The sequence below is a fragment of the Gavia stellata genome, chromosome 1, assembly GCF_030936135.1.
Source record: "Gavia stellata isolate bGavSte3 chromosome 1, bGavSte3.hap2, whole genome shotgun sequence".
Classification (NCBI taxonomy): Eukaryota; Metazoa; Chordata; class Aves; order Gaviiformes; family Gaviidae; genus Gavia; species Gavia stellata.
Window position 1 is genome coordinate 77,387,892 of NC_082594.1, and position 19,235 is coordinate 77,407,126.

The following is a 19,235-nucleotide window of genomic DNA, read 5'->3' on the forward strand; positions in this document are numbered from 1 at the left end:
AGTAAATTAGAGTTAATGTTGCCTCTTTTTTCCGTGGCATTAAGGCATCCCAGAGCAGACTAGGATAATATTCAGATAAGTGTATTGGGAAACAAGAGCAGAATGTTTTGGAAAATCCTGGCCCAGAATTTTTTTTCAGAAAGTGATGTTTTGGATATACCTGACGAGCTGCAGTTCAGCTTTTCTGATTAAATAGCAAGATCTTATGAATGTTACAAATGGGTGATTCTTTTCTAATCTGATGGCAATCAGAGAAACAGGTTCCTTGTTCAAAAACTCATGATTATGGATACAGAAGAGCTATCATCTCCATTATTTTATACTGTCTATTAATGGTGCTTCATTTAAAGAAAGTTTAATTGAAAGTAAGGCCAATTTAAAAGTATGGTTTTATTTCAAAGATAACATTCTGAATTCAGAAGCTTCATCTCTTCAGACCATTTGATAGTATAGATAAAAAAGAGAACTAATATCTACACATGAATCTTGCAGAGGGAAAAATGTCTCTTCTAGAAAAATACAGCTATATGAAAAGTATCTATCACAAATCAAGTGGGGAACTGAACTGAGCAAATATGTTTTGAGAAGCTGCTCTTGAAAAAAGTAATTTATGAAGCGTTGCCAACAGTAAATATGCTTTGAGGTTTGGTGTTAATACATATTTCAGTTATCACTATGGAAACTCAGAGTAACGACTTAGCTAAAGATCTATAAATACGTGAGTAAAAACAGAAACAGACTTCCAAGCAGCAGCTGAAGGCAGAAACAAATGTATCTGTCTTTGCTTATGGCAGTAACTGCCAGAGTAGAAGTACCAAAAGGTTTCCACTGGCATTTCTGGCTTTCAGTTCGTTTTCAAAACAGTAAATTTGCAATAATTCAGAACACTTCAGCACATCTTTCAACTAAATGTTTCAATGTACACACAAATGTCTAGCTCAGCTGGGGAGAGATACAGCCTTAGAAAAGTCTTAAAATGTTCGATTTCTACAATATAATTCAACTGATAACAGAGAAAAACAGGTAGATATTGACTCAGGTAATAGTTGAAGGAAACTAGATGATTCACTGCTTTAAAACTTTTGGTCAGATGCATACATATAAATATAAACTGGAAAACTTGGTTATTAAGCCGAGTTGTTTACCATCAATGTTTAACCTTCCTTCCCTCTGCCCAGCATTGCTTCAGAATTTGTTATAGTTTGGGATATCAACTGATAACATACACAGCCAGTGACAAAACATAGAGGTTAAGAGCTGTACTTTGATGTGCACTCTCTGAAAATTTCTGAAATTCCTTGATTTAAAAAATAATATTCCAAGTAAAGTACATCAGGAATGAAGTTATAGAGTACAAATCATATTAAGCCTTGAACGAAAAAAGGGTTTTTTGAATACCTGTCACTCAATTATGTCTACTTTAAAAAAAAACTTTGGGTATATTTTTTATAACACACACATTGATTTATTGTTTTTTAAGAGGTGTTGTGAAAACCTGATGGTTTTACAAGACAATTCTCCGACATACATATTCAAGGATGTTCAGACAAGATTGCTACAAAGATAAATCTGTAGGGAAAGGTAGCATCTTTTATTAAAACAGTGGATATAGCAGGGAAAAGCAGGTTGCTTTTGGACTTGCAGACCTTTTACAAAAGCCCCCTGTGTGTTAAATCCTTTATCTACCCTTTTTCCAGTTGGTTCAGTAGGAAAGATTAAATCTCCCTTTAAATTTTGCCTCTTGCACTTTGTTGTTATACTAGTTTAACACCACTACTTCTAAAATAATACACAGATGTGTTCTAGTAACATATTAAAAAAAAGATTGATTTTTTTTTCTATGTTACTCTTAACAATATACAGAGATTGTGAGCCTCACTTTATTTGCTTCTAAGAGCAGTAGGTACCCCACTTATTTCCCATCTGATTAATGTTTCATACTAGTGTTTTTAGTTCCTAACCCCTTTGGATTCTCTGACTTCATTTCCCTTCAGTTCCCATCTTTTTCTCCCACATCATCAGGGTGACAGCAGATGTCCTGACTTCTGTTCTCATTTCTAAGCTTGCTTCATAGTTTGTATTCTGAGGCTAACTTCTCTGCTGGTCATATTATTATGTGTAGTTAGATATTTGTTTGTAAACATTACAAATTATTTTAAGTTTAATGCACATTCAATAAAGCTCTAATTTTAAGTTTTAGAAACCTGAAATACAGTGCTGTAGAATCATAGGGGGTTTTAGAGGATTTTTACAGTTTTTGTTTCCTCCTTGCCATTCTTAAAATATCTGAATCACTCAAGTCGGCCTAGAAATAAGTGAATTGAACAATTCACTTTTTCAGATCTGCCAGAGCTTGAGGATGTTTCTATTTTAAGAGCATGCTGACCTTAAAATAGAAATCACGTGTCTGGCTTCAATGCTCATAAGAAATGCACATATTGACATTCTGATTTTCTCATAGCTACCAGCTATTCTAAGATCAGAAACTAAGAGCAGCTGAGGGTTAAGCTATTCATAGATCCAAAATGAAAGATGAAATGTATGAATTTAGAAGGGAAATCTTACTCTTGACAGTCTCTTCTGGGTAGGGCAAATTTAAGAAACAGAAACGTATATATACATACATGCATATATGCCTCTTCTGAGCACACAGAATATTTATTTAGTGGGTTTTTTTGCTGTTTAGTGGGTCCCTTTGCTATATGGCTTCTCAACAGCTTCTTTGCTGAGCCTGCAAAGAACTGAACTGCTTTGAAAATAAAATACTGACTCAGACTATAGAAAACAAGTAGGGCTGGTTCTAAAGGATGTCTGGATGTCTAAAAAGACTTCTTTTTTTTTAATGTAGGTATTTAAGTCTAAACCTGAAATCCAACCATCCTGGCAATGTTTAACAATTATTCCTGGCTCATTAGATGATCTTTCTGGTCCTGAATGGTATCGTCAGTTCTCTGTTTTCTGTGTGGTCATAAGTGATTTCACTGCTGCAGACAGTAGCAGTCTCGAAAGGATCTCTGTCAATGTTAGAGCTTCTGAACTAAGAAAGTTCTCACTATTCCTTTCCGTGATCAGAAGATCAGACTGATCTTTTACATTTTCCTTGTAGTGTCTTGTAGGTAGCCACTTTGCAGTTATATTCCAGAAAACCTAGTGGTTTGCCAGTGCCCACTTTGGCATTTGGTTCTTTCCTTTCTTTCCCTCACCTATTTCTCTAAGGAATGACTGGGCCTGTGACAGAATGCAATTATCACCAGTCACTGATACAAGGCAGTACTTCCATGCCTTTTTCCTTAATTTCCATGTAATAAAAAATATTTTAAAAGATTTTTTCTTCTACTTTTTCACACTTTAGTAATGGTAACTGATAATATCAGAAGCAAATGATATCTACAAGTAAATGCCATATGCATTCTGGCTGTTTTTCTGCTTCACTTGTTCTCTAAAGGACTTCTCATCTAGATTAATGTATTCAAAATCCCATTTCAATTATTTTTATTATGCCTGGCTTCAGCTTTCTGCCATTAAAAATGTGAGTGTACAGTTCATTTAAGGATTCAATATCCCTGTTAGACAGTAATTCATGTCAGCTTCCCCATTTACATTCCAGCAGTTCATGGGATTTAGTTGATTTATAGAAGTATTTGGAACTGGAACCCTGCCTCTGCCACTGAATACAGTTTTGTGTAGGGACTATTTTACACGCTAAAGCATAACAGTTAGTAATAAACCATTTCTGTTTTGGCCAGCTGCTCATGATATTGTGTTTTCTGAGCACCCAAAGGCAACTTTGTCTCTCTTTCACTTCCACTTTTTAAATATTGATTTAGGTACTGAACTGTCCGCTTCTTAATGCTGGAGATATTAGCTGCTTGGACAGTATTGGCATGACTCCCAAAAATTAGAAGTGAAAGAACTGAGACAGATACGGAGCTAAAAGTAATGTTTTTAGTGTTTATATAAAAACTCCTTTTGCAGCTCTGGTGAAATGTGTCTTTAGCTTTTAACATGCCAGTTTGATGAAGTGAAACATTTTCTGGAGCAGGGCAAGACAAAATCCTCATATGCCTGAATCGGAAGCTTTTACTCTAGATTGTATTAATACATGTATCCTAGTTTTGAGGAGCTGAATTGAGATTTAGAGGAAAAAAATAAGAACAAGACACAAATGGGTTTAGAAGTCAGTGCCGGGAGTGATTTCACCTAATGACCACTTGTGACTGAATGAAGCGGAGCAAGCAGTGCAAATGCAGGGCCAGAAGGCACTGGCTGCATAGTCATTAAATTCCATTAGATTCCTGCTGAATAATTTACATCATATTATCTTAGGGAAATAAGAGACTCTTCGTGACTAGGCATGAGCATGTACATTGGTGGGCCACACTTGGAGCTCGGAAGATTTCGTTGCCTCAGGATGTCTGTCATAATTTCTCTTTCACTGTTCCAAATAGTCACTCTTCTTTTCCCAGAGTGAAGCTTTCAAGGATGTACTGTATTACCTCTAATGGGCTTCCCTGAACCAAAGTATGGAGATGCTTGCAAGCAAATCAGTTGGGCAGACACCATTTATAAGAACTGCAGCATAATAAATCAAAACCAACCTGTACTTGTCCCTGCCACTCTTTAAATGTCTGTCTTACTCTTATCTCTATGAACCTTCTGATATCTGGAGAGTGATGTCTTGAAGTGACAGAGATAGAGGAACAGTAAAATGCAAACACAGTAAACTGAAACTTTTTGAACAGGTCATAATGTGGCTGGTTATCAGTACAATCTCTTTTGGAGTACCATGTTTTGAGGAGAAGAGCTCCCCATGATTCATAGCAGTGCTCTCAAAAAGATCTTGAAGCTTGGGCTTCTCTGAAAATACAAACAGTAATCAGACATAGGAAGGTGGATGAAAATTGTAATTTTTATATACCCTGACAGCATTAAAGGAAAGCTGATGGCATGAGTTGTTCATGGCATGAAGTTGCTCTGGCATACTGTGATTGTCTAACACTAACAAAGCTGAGATGAGACAATATGCTTAGCCACCAGAACACTTGTCAAATATGGTCTTGACATTTAGTGATGCATTGATATTAAACACTCTTTTGATTGTTTCAACCTATATACACTCAAGATCAGAAGACACATCTGCAACTGCAGGAAAATTTGTTGGTGGTGTTCCCAGTGCACAGGGTACACCTTGTTGAGAAAGACAAGCCTCCCAGCCTGGCAGGCTGAGGCATGCTGGATCATTTTGTTGCGTTAATCATATTTCAGCCTGAGTATAGTGATGAAGCTACTATTGCTTGCATGTACATATTTCTTTCTTCAGTCATCTTTCAATTTCTTGTTTTAGGCAGGGGGTATCTTGTCAGTGCATCTGCTGTGAAGTAGATACTGTAAAGGATGTGAGAGACTATCAAATACCTCCTAATACAAATTTAAATTTGTGACAATAACTGTCAAGACATATTGAAGATAAACTGGTACCAGTGGTTACAGACTACTTTGCTTAGTACTTCAAAGCTTGGGCTGAAATTTTAAGCTTGATGTTTTGGGGCTCTCAGTTTTCTCAGTCTGTGCAGTACTTTGGGAACAATTTATTTTCACACTTGAGATCTCAATGTGTCTCAGCTTCAGAATAAAACTTAATTCTTGCCTTACAGCTTCACAGTGAGTACTTAAGTGTTTATCTATACAATGCTTTCCCCTATAAATATCATCTTGAGCGGTAAACAGCCGGATAGTATTACAGGATTTTTTTTAGGGATTTTTTTCTAAAACATGTGAAGTTTTTTATTAGATGGTAGATCATGACATGGGGCAAGGTAGACCTGTATAGTTTCTCATCATAATGGTGATACCAAATACCATGTCAGCCTTGGTACAACTTGAAGTGGTTTAGAGCATAATATCTGCATTCCAAAGGCTCTGCTTCCCTATGACAACTAAAACCTTACAGCTGAGAAGTTTTTTCAATATTATTGACCTCACCTAGGTTGCCTGTGGGACATTTGCACCCTGGATGGATTTTCTGCATAAATGCCACACTTACGCTATCTGCTACACGTCTTTCTTAGTGGAAAATTAATCATGTGAATGCCTACTGTTGTTCAAATACAGATCATGCACTAACTCTACTTTGAAATCATCATTAACATTATTCTCCCTTTCAGATGGTTTGTGAAGTTCTTGTGGACTAGGAAAAATGGCCGTTCTTTCCTTAAAGGCAGTATCGCACCATAACTTATTTACTGTTGAGTGTGGGAGCTGCAGCACAGCTTATATTGCTTTCCTTGCTACTCTTGGCTTATCTGCCTATTGCTTTCTTGAGTACCAGACCACTGCTGAGCTTCAGTTTAAGTGTCATTCAGGAGGCTCCCTTATCCTAAATAATAACCTTCTATCATTAAACCTGTTTACGAAGCTATACAGTTGTACAAGATTGTGGAGGGCTATGCCAGTATTTTCTATGGATTCCTTCCTCATGAAATGATTAAAAACACCTTCCTCATAAATGAGATTTCAGAGGGAATTAAAGAACTATCAGATTTAGTCATGATGGCATTATATGATTTCTTGGGTTTTGTTTTTTTTAGTTGCATACCTGAAAAATGTTATGATTCTTTCAGACTACAGGCTTTTCAGGTACAGATCAATTTTTTTCCTCTTCTGGCTTACATTTTAGGTTAGGCAATGTGAAATAGGTCTGATAAGCTAAAACATATCTTCTCATCCACTCACCACCTGCACTGGAAGAAAATTTGTGTCTAAGGAAAGACAGTGGAGTAGTAAGGAAGTCAAATTTTGCTCACATCAGCAGCAGTGGGGGAAGCCACAGAGCTGAACAGTGACGAAGAATCAGATGGCCCTTGTACATGAATCAGTTGGGGAACATAAAAAGTAGATGATCTGTTAGAATGAGAAAGAGTAATGCTAAATAATCTATTCAAACTTCTGCTCTTCTACTGTCTGCAAAATGTTAGTAAGTAACAACAGTAATAAAAAAATTCCCATTCACCTTTTCAGGAGAATTCTTTGAAAAGATACCAATAATGTGAATTAACATAATATTTAAAAAATGCTAGTCACAAATAATATAAGTAAATGCTTACCATCCATACACATTGTTTCAGTTTGGAGTTTGATTTTCCTTTCTGTTGCTTCTGTGTTAAACTAGGAGGATTTTGCATGAAGTTAGTTAAATCACAAGGATGAAAACTGCAGTAAATGAGAGGAGAATTAGGTCCTACATTCATGTATTTTGACTGCTTAAGATTAACTGTTCATGGAAAGTGACCCCAGAAGAATCTCAAACAAGTTCTTGAAATTAGTTTTCAGACTCAAATGAATTTTGACAATTCACTATTACTTCAGCTCTCTTTCTAGCAACTAACTGATAGTGACATTTATATTAAGGTCACCTAACACTTCTCATTAAAATCTCTCATATCTTAGCTATCAGTGGCTTATATTTTTTGCAAAGCTTGCCACTCATGATAAAATATTCTGCCTTTTATCCCTGTCTCAAGCTGTTCTTTCTCCTCCCTGCCACTCCAAAAAAGTTTTGGTAGTAACAAATTAGTCTCTTTTGCTTGTTAAGTACAGAATACATGGGCAGACTCAACATCTTTGAATATAATTTTTTTTTAATTAGGTTAGGACTTTGGCAACAGATGGTGGATTATGGCAGAAGCAATCAGTGCCCTGTGAGAACATGAAATAGGGTCTCATCTTCTTTTGCAGTTTAGTTTGCTCCAAATTCAAAACAATAGGTTAATAGAAGAGCCTCCTGGGCAAAGGAAATGCTTAAAGCTAACATAGTGATAAAAACTTTCCTTCAACCTGAGAAGAGATTGTTGATTTATAATATTACCAAAGGCGAACTGCAGTCTACATCTTATTGAAGATCTACCTATCTGTAATTCTTCTTTTTTTTTAATGTGCATTAGACCACTGGGATTTCCAGTTCTAAAGAACTGAGTTTTGCATAACCACTTATATACACAAATTATTTGGAAATGTAAACATTTCCTTCATGTCAACTGAGATGCAATAACAGTGTAATTAGTAATCTATTATTGCAAAATTGTTTAAAGCAGCTGGAACAGTAGCATAGAAATAAACAGCTATTTATTTTTCAAATTAGTATGAAGTAATTCTGCTCAGCAATTCTAATTATATATGCTATAATGTAAGCGCTATATTCCTATTCTTTCTAAGAAGCATTTCCAAAATGCCACTGAAACTAGTATAATTTTCTTTCTGTTTTGTGTAGAAAATTTTTTTTTTTTCTTAATTGTATTGTGCAAGATAAGAAAAAAAATTTGGAACTAGGCTGAGTGAAAAAGATGTTGTTATATCTTTCAGTGATTTTATTGATTTAAACACCCCTACATAATGAAAGTAAGCTTATTTCTCTTGGTCATCCATTTCTTCATCGACTTTGTATGGTGGTCCATCATATTCCATTGATCTTTACATGTCATGCAACCACAGACTGAAAATAACAGCTTCATCACATATGAGCAAATACTCCCTATTCATTCTGCAGGAATGCGACACATTTAAATACTGTTGACTGATGCCTGCTACACAAAGGCTGGCTGTGTCGGCAAGGAAGAGCGCTTATGGGAGGGTTGGGCACTGGACAATACACTGCTTAATAGCTTGCTGTAATTTCTCCATTAAAGATGTACGTGGAACAGGTAAAGTGCTTAATAGCTTGCTGTAATTTCTCCATTAAAGATGTACGTGGAACAGGTAAAGTGCACAGATCATAGCTTTCACTCTGTGAGGGAAGTAAAAGCTTATAGTGGCAAGGTTACTTGATAATTACAGTTGAGCCACTATGTATTGACTTCTGAGGCTGAGAAGGATGGTGTCATGATTTAGTCCCAGCCGGCAACTAAGCACCACACAGCCGCTCGCTCACTCCCCCCCAGGTGGGATGGGGGAGAGAATCGGAAAAGTAGAAGTAAGAAAACTCGTGGGTTGAGATAAAGACAGTTTAATAGGTAAAGCAAAAGCTGCACACGCAAGCAAGGCAAAACAAGGAATTAATTCACCACTTCCCGTCGGCAGGCAGGTGTTCAGCCATCTCCAGGAAAGCAGGGCTCCATCACGCATAACGGTTGCTTGGGAAGACAAACGCCATCACTCTGAATGTCCCCCCCTTCCTTCTTCTTCCCCCAGCTTTATATGCTGAGCATGAAGTCATATGGTATGGAATATCCCTTTGGTCAGTTGGGGTCAGCTGTCCCGGCTGTGTCCCCTCCCAACTCCTTGTGCACCCCCAGCCTGCTCGCTGGTGGGGCAGTGTGAGGAGCAGAAAAGGCCTTGACTCTGTGCGAGCCCTGCTCCGCAGTAACTAAAACACCCCTGCTTGATCAACATTGTTTCCAGAACAAATCCAAAACACAGCCCCATACTAGCTGCTATGAAGAAAGTTAACTCTATCCCAGCCCAAACCAGCACATATGGTGATACAGGTAATAGCTTGTAATGCCCATCCGTGCTGCACCACAGGCATCTTTCAAGAATCATGATCTCTACATTTGTGTGTCCATTCTCTATTTTACAAAACTACTCAAGGATTTGTAATGTGTGAATGGTAGTGGTGCTGGGATACTGAGGTTTTCCAGATACAGAGCAGGCTATTTTGATTCACTGTCCTGTAACAGACAAAATAAATGGACAAGAGAGCCGTTTCATACAGGCTGAAAGCAGACTAGCTCTGTGAATTGCTAAAAGCAGGAAGAATACAAAGATTCCTGGGACATTCGAATGTGGTGGCTCCGATTCTGGCTCTGTACTGCATGCACAGCAAATGGGTACATGAGCTGGCTTTTCTGAGCCTCTTTATGTGATAAAACAGATCATCCTTGGCAGAATCTCTTTCTGTCAGGCTAAAAGTAACATAAAATAATTCCTATGGTGCACCATGCTACTACATGTAGCTTGGGTGTGTCTTCCCATCACATTCTGCAGAAGCAGCCCTCATTAATGAAATGGTACAGTAAGATATTACCTTTCATTTGCTTGAAAGTATAAAACCAACTTTTTAAGATGCAGAATAAGAAGAGTTTACTTATATCAAGCCAGATGAGCAATTATTTATGCTTTAGTTGTGACTTTCTAGAGTGATAAAACTCTTGGCAATAAAAGTTGTATTAAAGCTGTCCGCTACCTACAGATCTGATGCCTTCTTAACAAATGAAGGTTCATATTTGTTTTCAACTGTTTCTGATCAATCTCAGCTTTCCTAAGGCCGTGTAACACACCAGAGGCATACAAGCTTCAGAGGAAATTTCTGTTCTGATTTCAGAAGACTTATGATTTTGCCAGACTTCCAAAGTCCAAATGCAAAACTCTAAGTTAAATGAGTGCTAGAAAGAAAACATATTGAGTTGAAACCAGCATGAGGCTTATGAATCAGTTCTCAAATCCTATGCTCCTGTTTTACCCACAATAGCTACTTTCAGTACTTATTATTTCAATAAATAAAAATTATATTTTCTTACTGTACCCTCATTTAACATTTTAATGAGCCAAACAGTAAGCATTATAAGAGCATTTGAGAATCATATATGTATATTTTTCCTTTATTAGTGTCTGGTTGTAAAAAGCAAGTATGTACTGGGAATTATAGCCTCACAGTCTTGAACGAATTTGAATGCAGTAGGCTGCTATAGATATGAAATATTAATATGATATATTCTTTTTCTGTGAGAACAGGCATTTGTGAAGCTGGTAAGCAAGGAAATAACAGTCCATTTAATCCTTTCTGTCTAGTCCGAGTCTTCTTCAATCAGAAAACTGGGACATACATCTTAGGGTGAAAAACTTAACACTGAAGTCCTCTACCATTACAATTCCCAATTGGATTTGTTTACATCTGCAGGCTTATTTTAAATGTGGAGCTAACTTTCTAAAAAACAAGATAAGCCATTTGGAAAGTATGACTGGAAGCCAAGGTATTACATTTTGATTGAAATGTTGTCCCTTCATTTTAAGACCTAAAAAAGACAATGCAATAATAAAAATGATCAAATGTGGTCTCCAGTCTTCCTTTCTATCCCCAAACAGCCTACTGTTTTCTAAACTGGATGATCAGAAAAATTCCACTACACAGGAAAGTTGCTTCCCTTCTAATTTTCTTTCATATTAATTCATGACTTCTATTTTCTCTCTGAAACAGGCCAAATTCACAGAATCACAGGATGGTTGAGGTTGGAAGGGACCTCTGGAGGTGATCTTATCCAACCCCCCTGCTGAAGCAGGGCCACCTACAGGCAGTTGCCAAAGCCTAGGCTTTTGAATATCTCAAAGCGGGGAGACTCCACAACGTCTCTGGGCAACTTGTGCCAGTGCTCAGTCACCCTCACAGTGCAAAAAAGTGCTTCCTGATGTTCAGAGGAAACCTTCTCTGTTTCAGGGTGTGCCCATTGCCTCTTACCCTGTCACTGGGCACCACCAAAAAGAGCCTGGCTCCATCCTCTGTGTACCCTCCCTTCAGGTGTTTATATGCATTGATGAAATTCCCCTCTCAGCCTTCTGTCCCCCAGGCTGAACAGTCCCAGCTCTCTCAGCCTTTCCTCATAGGAAAGATTCTTCAGTCCCTTAATCATCTTCGTGGCCCTTTGCTGGACTCTCTCCAGTATGTCCCTGTCTTTGTCTTTTGTACAGAGGGGCCCAGAGTTGGACACAGTACTCCAGGTGTTGTCAGGATCACCTCCCTTGACCTGCTGGCAGCACTTTGTCTAATGCAGCCCAGGATACCATTAGCCTTCTTTGCAGCAAGGGCACACTGCTGGCTCATGTTCAACTTGGTGTCCACCAGGACCCCCACGGCACTTTTTACCAAGCTACTTTCCAGCTGGGTTGCCCCCAACATACGTTAGTGCATGGGGTTGTTCCTCCCCAGGTGCAGGACTCTGCATTTCCCCTTGTTGAACTTCATGAAGTTCCTGTTGGCCCCATTCTCCAGCCTGCCAAGGTCCCTCTGGATGGTAGTACAACCCTCTGGCATACCAACCACTCCTCCCAGTTTGGTGTCAGCAAACTTATTGGAGGTACACTGGGGTCCACAGCTAGTTATTGGGCTCAAACTAGAATTTGTGCCACTGATAATCACTTTCTGGGCCTGGCCATTCAGTCAGTTTTCAATCCACATCAGAATATAGCCCTGATACGGATAAAATGTGATCTCCCAGGCAGTGTGTTGCACTTATAACGCTAAAAATATAGATGGATTTAATTGCTTACTGTTTTCCAAGGTTCTCCCTTGAATAATTTATCATTTCCGTAAATTCAAAATTAATGGACATATCCATGTGCTTACTTAGGTATTTGCATATTTTTCTGAATATAGATTTCAAACTGGATATTGAAGTTTTAATTTGTCTCTTGTTTGTATTGATTTTACCTATCTAAAAGTTCTTGAAAGAGGATTAGGTCCTCAATATGGATAATTTTTTATCTGTAGAAAGAAATTATAAGAAAGTTATGTAGTACAAAGTTCCTAATCTACACATAGCTGTATTTCAAAAAGTCATCTTGTATATGTTGATTGTTTCTGTGATACTCATCTATATTCAGATCTGTACATTGCTTTAAACTAAAGTGGAAGTAGTAGAATAGCCTAATAAAAATTTTACTTAAAACGTTGAATCCCATAACTTTGTAACTTCAATTTCCAACATCCAGATTGTGAATGACATGACATTCAAGACGTCTTCTGACATTTCCAGAGAAATTTATAAACTTTAAATAGAGATCACAAGGAAAAGCAAAGCATCACGCTGGGCACAGCGTATTACTTAGTGTTCTTGCCCATGGGTCAGAGAACAATATCTTTTACTTTACTAACAGATGTCTTGCATAATAGCACCCAATCTTGATTTAAGACAACAAATGATAGCTTATCTACAGCTTCCTACAGTATTATTCCACAAACCTGTTCATCATAATTTCTTATTTGAAACTTTTCTCCTCATAGTCTCCCTCCCACCTCTGACTAGTTTTTAATCCCTTTCCCATTCCAAATTCCACTTCTGTTTCCTTCCACCCTTCTCCCTCCTTCTTTTCTGGAGCTCCTCTGCCTTACTTCCCTCACATCTTCTACTGTCCCAAGTCTTCACACTCAAGTCTTCATGAAAATCAATCTTCTCATTTTTCCTTCTGGCTCTCTTGCCCTGACATTAAATAGTTAAGAACAAGCTTTCTGACTCTTGGATGTGAGGCAATAGGAGAAGACAGCCTCTGCTTTCAGTGCTCTTTTTTCTTGAAAAAAAGCAGAATTTAACATGGTTGGTTAGCAGGGCATGTAGAAAAATATCATACTAAGAAAAGTGCTCATTGGGGTTTCTGTTTTTCACAACAAGCTGTTCAAAACCTGTGTAGTCAATGACTCAGTGAAAGAGTCTGGCTTGACAGAAGCATCTGTCAAAGATAAATAAACGATGTGAATAGAACAGCTACTTTTATGATAAACAAGTGTGTTTTCCCCAAGAATAATAAAAAAGTTGGGTGATATGATCTGATACTGTATCACATTGCGCTCAAATCTAGACAGTGGTCCCATGTGGCTGTCCCTCACACCAAACGCCTTTGTCACAGCAGTGAAATAGAAGGAAAGTTGAATGCTGGAGAATGACCTGTCTAAGCGATCTTTATAGCTTTGGACATCTTCACATATAAACAACAAATGCAATGCAGACTGCAAGATATCTGTTCACTCCAGGCTGAACGATAGCTAAAGACAGTTATCCATTTCCTTATACATATTATCAGCTATCACATATAAAATAAAGATTATAGCTGCAAATTGATAAGTCTTTGTCAAACATGTGCAAAAAACATTTTTTAAATAATTAAACCAGTCAAATTTAGGCAAAAATATATCGGACATAAATGACCTCTCTGCCATATTCCAAAGCCCAAAGCAAGCAACAGAAAATTACTTGGGGAAGGTCATTAACAGTTTGTTGTTTTACTGAATGTGGGCAAAAGTTTGTACTGCTCTCTAATCCCTTTTCTGAACACCTGAAATATTTCATTTACAGTATTCCTCTGATTTTATCTGGAATATGGAAACCCAGCATAAATAATCCTACTCTGAATGATGTAAACTTGATAAAAGCAATATTCAATTTAAAACAAGCTTTATATAGTATTATCTATATGACACACCCTTAAGTCGCTTTAATAACGTTTCCAGGCCAGGCTATTGCTGGCGTAGAATATAAAATTCCCATTAAAAGTAACTGGAATTTTAAACATGGATCAATGATGTGGCCCATGAAATCACAAATAACTTCAGTAGGAGTAAGAACTCTGAACTTGATTCTTATTGTCCAAAGGACAACTTAAAACCATCTTTACAACCTGAACTGAGAAAAATTCTATAAGCTAGTCTTGAAATTAAAACTACAGTAAACAATCATCACAGTAAACAGCACAGTATGAGTCACTTTTTTCTTGTGATAAAAATCTGAGAAAATATAGGATTTAGTAATTTTTGTTTCCTTTGTGTTTTAAAACTGCATTATGCTGACATTTTTGTCAAATGTTTACTGAGAAATCGGTGGAGTTCTAATCCTTTCATCTCACATAGATTTTCAGATTAGAAAGACTATTATCTTTGCATTTTCTATTATATGATACGTGTTTCTTAGCCTGTAAATGCCTTCTTTTGTTCAGCATGTAATTTTTCTTCCCACTTTGTTTATCTATTACTTATTTTCCTCCCTATTTGTAATATCTATGCATAGCCTCCCAGTATTTCAGGTAATTTCTGTGTTATGTTCTTAATAATAGTCCAAAATGGCAATATCAGAAATCAAGGACTATGATTTTTAGTATCAGTCTTGATCTTCTTAATAATAAGCATTGCTGCCAAGAGGTGGTTTCAGGATGAGAAAGTTCAAGTGCCAAGAGATAATGGCTTATGATACAAATGACCTCTCAGTTTAACAAGAATTTTATCAGATTGTAACAGTCTCTTTCACACTTGATTTCTTCTGTAATCAAAGTACCCTGAAGGAAACACCACATTTTGTTCTGCAATAACAAAGGAATGATAAGAAAAACAAAACAGAAAAGAAGGAAGCACAAAACAAACTTTGACTGATGCATTATTTTTAGAGATCTCTGTTTCAGTTTTTCAGATAATCTCCATTCATCTTCCTCAATTGCTCTGAAAAAGGGAAATTTATGATTTGCAGACTTTTGCTCCCATCTAGAACAGTCACAGAGTGTTGTAGTTTGGCGTGCTACCAGAAATGCACTCACCGGAGGAGGCTGGTGTTGCACTGCTGTAAGGTAAATGGATTCATGTTTGCAAAGATACAATGTACTGCCATAACTGTAAAAGATGATAAAAAATTAACTTTGAAAGAGGTAAATAGCATTGCACATTATCGTGTTTCTAATGGGAAGATTGCACAAAGATATCAGCACTTTAAAAGCATTTATCCTTAATGGACCATTGATATGCTGGATAGATTTCTGCTACAGACAACCCTTGTGCAATCCCATTTTGACTAATAGGGTTGCAATACTTTAACCTAAACCTAAATTTGAGGCAGTATGAAAGGAAGATTTCACTCTTTTCATTTAACAATATATCATGGTGATCAAATCTAGCTCCACCAGTTCCAGTGAAGTAGGTCCCAATTTTCACCAGTCTGATAAATGAAATGAAGGCAATCTGCATAACTGTCTTTCTGTGCAATTTTGTAATTTGAAAAGAACAATTTTTTTACAGAAATTATCAAGGAAGTATGTTTCTCCACTGAGTATCCTGTCTCTGAAATAGGTATTGGAACAATTCAGGTAATTAAACAACTTATTACCTTAACAAGTGGTTTTAAGCTCAGACATTTATAAGTTGAACTTAGTGACTTGTTTCAAACAAGTAAAAAAGGAGACAAACTTCAGAGTAGCTAATATTGTTTATTTAAAAATTTTTTTAAGAAGTGAGGCATTTTAAACCTAGCTCCTGAATACCCTGGGGATGCTAGAAACTCCCCAAAAAATAGAGTGAGAACTGATATATACCCACCTCATTTGTTATTGGGGCAGTATCCAAAACACAGACCTTTGCATTTACTAAATGTTCCAGGGGCAAAACAGTTAATTTTGGCTGAAATAGTTCTTCTGAACTTTTGTAGTACTGCCACTGATTTAAAAAAAAAATTAAAAAAAATTATTCTCATATTACTGAGAATCTCCAAAAGCAAGTTGAAATTGTATTAAAAATTATGAACAGATTGTCCATCGATGTCACCGTGTTTTGGGAGCACCATTTAGAAATGAACTACTATATAGCCAGTTAAAGCAACAAAATGACTGCTTTGGATCTTATGTTCAGAAGCCTGATCTGGAAATAACTGAATCTAAATCAAGTCACTGAAATTAAAATGATTAAACCAGTAGAAGTCTCGAGGTAGGCTCAGAGAGATTTACAGCCAGTTTTCCATAAATCAAGACAACATTTTGTATTTGCTTATAGTAATGGAGAATCTTTTTATCGAAAGTATACAATAATGACACGATATGCATGATATTCACAATGCATAACATCATTGAAATATATTTATATACAGTTTTAATACTCTTGTTTCCCTGGACACTTTGGGAGACTGTACAGGTCCAGGTTACTAACAGTGTACCTGAATACATGAGAGGGTTATATTTACAGCAGTAAATGAGAAGGCTTTCTGTAAATAACGATCAAAATCTGTGGTAGAAAAGCTTGTGTATCAGATGTAACACCCTTGTCATAAAGGAAACAAAGAGAATGCAACACTGTGCTAGGTACTAGCTATGAGGGTTTGGGGAATCTGCATAAGAGCCTGCAGAGTTCAATATGTTGATAGATGATGTGGAAGGAAGATTGAATAGAATGATGAAAAAAATCTAACAAAGGATACAATATTATTTAGGATTGTCAAGTTTAAAGCTGACTGAAGAATCTCGTGATATTGAGTGGCAAAATGAGAAGACAAAATTCATTAAGAAGTGTACTTGAATAAATGTATCCCAAGTAGATCTATACAGTGGTATGTTCTCAGTTATCATGTCATTGTCAGATCTCTGAGAACATTAGCTCAGTGTTGCATGGCAGTCAAAAAGGCAAATAGATTGTGAGATGTTATTAAAAAAGGAAAAGAGAAATAGGAAGTATCATGCTACTCCTGTGTAAACGCATGGTACACCGTTTCCTTTAACATTGTATGTGGTCTTTAAGAAGATACACCAAAATGTGAACAAGGATAAAAGAGGGAAATATGCTGCTCACAATCATAGCTACTGTGAGAACTGTAGAGCCCTTTTCAGCATAGAAAATAGGAGGAATGTTAAACCATCATGAATAGTATAACAGATACGATTAGTAAGATTTACATAAGATTGACTTGGTGGCGCACTGCACGATTCTCGGGTAGCAGATTCAATACAAACATGAAGCAATACTTTTTCATACAACTCAATTTAATTGTGGACTTTCTTGCAATAGTATTCTGTGGGGACCAAAACAGCTTCAAAAGAGGATTAGGTAAATTAGCAGATATGTAGTTATTAAGCAAGTGGTTTGAACAATCTCTGGCTTGGTCAGGATCTAAATTACTACCTGTGAGAAATTTTAAGAGGGGAGAGATCAGTCTGTTCATGAAATCCTCAGTGACTCACTGATGGTCAGAGAAAAGACATTTCAAGTCATCTGAAGCAGGGCTCCAGGTTATATAGACCAGTATTCTGCACATAGTAGATCAGCTTACATTGCTATGCCTGCATAAAAGATTAAGGGTTGTTTGGGTTTGTTTTGGGTTTTTTTTCTCTCTCTCTCTTTTTTTTTTTTTTTTTTTAATGTTGCCACCTGAATACAAAGTCAACATTTCTGACAGAGACCTAGACAGCAGTGTTGTAAAATTAGTGTTTGTTCTATTTAGGGAAGTTTGGGTGTTTGTGTGTTTGGTACAACTGAAACCCTACAGAAGGAGTTTTCTCTTATTTGTCTCCATTAAGTGGGTTTAGAATAATGGAAATTGCCATATACAGAAAGAAGAAATTCAGGCAGGAGGGAGTAATATCAGTCACTGAAGCCAACACGGCACAGTTTTGGGAAGAAAAAGGAAAGAAAGGACAATGTATTTTTCTGGAAGGGGAGGAGAAGACAATACCCATTAGTGTAGAACCAAACACAAAGAAAGTCAAAAGGTATGAGCTGAGCCAGAAAGTCTCCAGAACTGAGGAAGTAAGCCATGAGATTAATGAGCAAGCTTGATTAGGCTTGAAAGCTTAATTTCAGCTTTTAGGAAAGTAGTACAGAAACAACATTAAAACTAAGACAAAGAAATGTGTGCAGTGTTTGCTTATTTTTGTTCTAATCTCTGTGTCTCGAAGGTGAGATAGAGCATCTCCTTAGAATTCAGTGCAATGATAAAACTATGCATGCACAGGCCTGAGGGACTTGCCTCCAGCAGTGACATCAAGAATTGTGGAATGCTGCAAACTCAATGGTGACATCCAAGCTATTGGAGAGAGAGGATCCACACCTAAAGAATATGCCTACTGACATGATACCTCATTCTGTTCCTAGAGACCTATGATCTCAACATATACTGATCCCACTGGATTGACTAACATGGCAACTTGATGAGGTTATATACTGAGAACTTCGATGTGAGCATCTCTCTTTGTTAAGCAAATGCTGAACTTAATTAGTGTGACAAAGACCAAAGAAGTTTACCTGCAGTCTATTACATCAACTTAAAGACGTTTAGTTCTTCCAAATTATATAGATCCATTATTAAGTTATTAATTGTATCTGTGCTAAACAGAGGTATTATATATTATTACTATTCAGCTCCACTTCTGTTGCATTACTTAAAAAAAAAAACCAAAAAACAACCCCCAAACCAAAACCCAACCAACAAAAATATCCACTATACTGATATTAGGGGAAAAAGAGCAAATATGTCATCTGTTTTCCTCAGACACACACTTTGTAGCATCTTTTAACCCAGTTTTCCCAGTTTTTATATAGCCAGCATTGATCCATATACTATTACAGAACATGACCTCACCCATGTTTCAGCTCACTGGCTTACAATGAGCAAACCAAGTAATTGAACACATTCTCAGTGGCAAAACAGCATGAAGAACATTAGAAAAGCTGACCCCTTCTCTTCCCTATCACCTCAACAGTCTATAAAATTTATAGAAAAGCTCATCAGTTTCTG